The sequence below is a fragment of the Orycteropus afer genome, unplaced genomic scaffold (genome assembly GCF_000298275.1).
Source record: "Orycteropus afer afer isolate SDZICR_OR568_19922 unplaced genomic scaffold, OryAfe1.0 scaffold00132, whole genome shotgun sequence".
Classification (NCBI taxonomy): domain Eukaryota; kingdom Metazoa; phylum Chordata; class Mammalia; order Tubulidentata; family Orycteropodidae; genus Orycteropus; species Orycteropus afer.
In genome coordinates this window covers 7406157-7408544 of record NW_006921719.1, presented here as the reverse complement: position 1 = coordinate 7408544, position 2388 = coordinate 7406157, and the positions used below count along the sequence as shown (strand labels likewise).

Here is a 2388-nt window from a genome sequence, read left to right as displayed (position 1 = left end):
TAAATCTTAGAGATAAGTTCCTTGCCAGATATGTAATTATCAACAAATATGAATTTGTTGCTGTCATTTTTGTTATGTGCTTTTTTGTGGTGTCAATTTCTTTGTTCCATATAATTTTCTATGCTGAGCTCATTTTGTTTATGAATCGTGTTATCACTTCCTTCATTGCTATTGCTTTAGTATTTGCTAAATATTTGTGCCGGTCCTCTTTTTTTATTTTGATGTGAAGGTTTATCATTTTTCTTTGAGGTTACCCTGTGATTTATAGTTTTCTTCCAAGTTTAGAACAGTCCGTTCTACCTTGTAGTTGTCTTGACTTCCCTACCATCTAGAAGTTCTGTAATGGCACAGATTTTTTTTTTTCCCTCTTTTTGGTTTGTAGTTGTCTCATTTGTCAGTTGATGTCTCTGGTTTCCTGTTTACAATCTTGTAGGCTTATTCTTTGGATACTTCCATAGCTGGGTTGGTTTCTGGGTTATGTCATCATGTGTGTTAATGATCAGTTGTTGTTGGCTGTTATTGCTTCTCTGTCCAAAGGACTCCCTTTAACATCTCTTGAGAGGTTGGTCTGGTTTGAACAAATTCCCTTCATTTTTGCTTATCTGCAAATCTCCTAATTTCACCATCATATCTGAGGGACAATTTTGGTGGGTACATAATTTTGGTTGGAAAATTTTCTCTATCAGTGTTTTATATATACTATCCCATTGTTTTCTTGCCTGCATGGTTTCTGTTGAGAGATCCAAGCTTTGTCTTATTAGTTGCCCCTTGTAGGTAACTTTTTGTTTTTCTTGTGCTGCTCTCATGATTCTTTGTCTTTGGTTTTGGTGAGTCTGATGATGATATGTCTGGGTGATTTTCTTTTGGGGTCTATCCTGTTTGGGGTTCATTGGATGTCCTGAATGGATATATTCTCATCTTTCATCATACCAGGAAAATTCTCTTCCAACAAATCTTGGACAATTTTCTCTGTGGTTTTGCTTGTCTCTTTCTGTTCTGGAATTCTGATTACATGTAGGTTATTCCTTTTGATGGGATCCCACATGAACCTTAGGCCTTCTTCATTTTGTTTTGATCTTTTTTCTGATTTATCCCTTTCCAGAGAAGCTTTCAGGTATTAGCCTTCAATCTCCCTAATTCTGTCTTCTATTGATTCAATTCTGCTCCTTTGCCCATTCAATGTCTTATCTATTTCTGAAAATTTAGTATTGATCTTCTGGGTTTCTATCTGTAGATTTTGTATTCTAATTTTTAATTCTAACATTTCATCTATTTTGTCATTTTGTTCTTATATTGTCTCTTGAAATTTTTCTATGGTTTTCTCTGTGTTTCCCTTGATCTGTCTCTCAATCTGTTGGAAATACCTAACTATAACTCTTTTGAATTCCTTATCAGGGAGTTCCAATGCTGCCTCTTCCTCAGGGTTGTGTTTTGGGTTTGTATCCTGGTCTCTTGTTTCTCCGGCTTTATCTTGCTTCTTTGTGTGGACTGTGATGCTCTGTTGTCTCCAAGGCATTGTGATGTTTTTGTGTTTATATTTAATTGGTGATTGTATGTTGGTGTGACTTGTCCACGATTTTCATTTTCTTTGTTTGTATGTTATCTACACAAGCAGGGTACAGTGCTATGCTCCTCTATTTGCTAGTGGGCAGCACTTATACACTTATCACCTGTCTCATTTCCTGTTGTCAGGCTCTCATATGTCCCTGCCGACCTTGGGAAACAGAGCCTATTCTTAGGTCCCTGGAATCTGAATGAGAATGCTGTCACTTTAAAATCCAAAATGGTTGCCACTTGTAAGGATTCAAAATGGCTGCACCCTCAGTCACTTTAAATATCTAAAATGGCCACTGCTTGTAAACATTTAAAATGGGCTGCGCCCTAAGTCACTTTAAATATCCAACATGGCCACTGCTTGTAAACATTCAAAATGGCTGCCACGTGTAAACAATCAAAATGGCTGCACACACTCTGGATAGCTGGAAGTCAACAGCTCAGGTTGTCTCCCTCCTTGCTGTTTCCCTTCCTAGTCATAGGCCACCAGTGCAGTTGTCCCTGAAGCCCTTGGTGACCAGGGCTGATCTTTAGGTCAATTCTCAGGTCCCAACAGCACTTGGAAATATTCAGGCTGTTGGTCCCGTTAGAGTAGCTGACAGTCCGCAGCTCCAACTGTCTCTGTACTCACTGTTTTCATTCAGGTTTTTCCACTAGTTAGTGCCTAATCCACTTCTGTATAGTTTCTTTCAAAGCTCAGGGCTCCAGGATTATCTTCTGTATCTCTGTCAATTGATTTTTCTTTTCTTTGTTGAAGATCTGTGTCGCTTGTCTGCCTATTCCTCCATCTTACTGGAAGTCTCCTTCCCACTACTCTTTGAAGTAGAAGAAAAT

The 2388-nt window shown here is 38.4% G+C and overlaps 1 protein-coding gene across 1 annotated transcript in view; it reads right to left on the bottom strand.

Moving 5' to 3' along the window:
* The window catches only part of BLM (BLM RecQ like helicase), a 99211-nt gene that overhangs the window by 39662 nt on the left and 57161 nt on the right, over positions 1-2388 (bottom strand). The window lies entirely within an intron of this gene.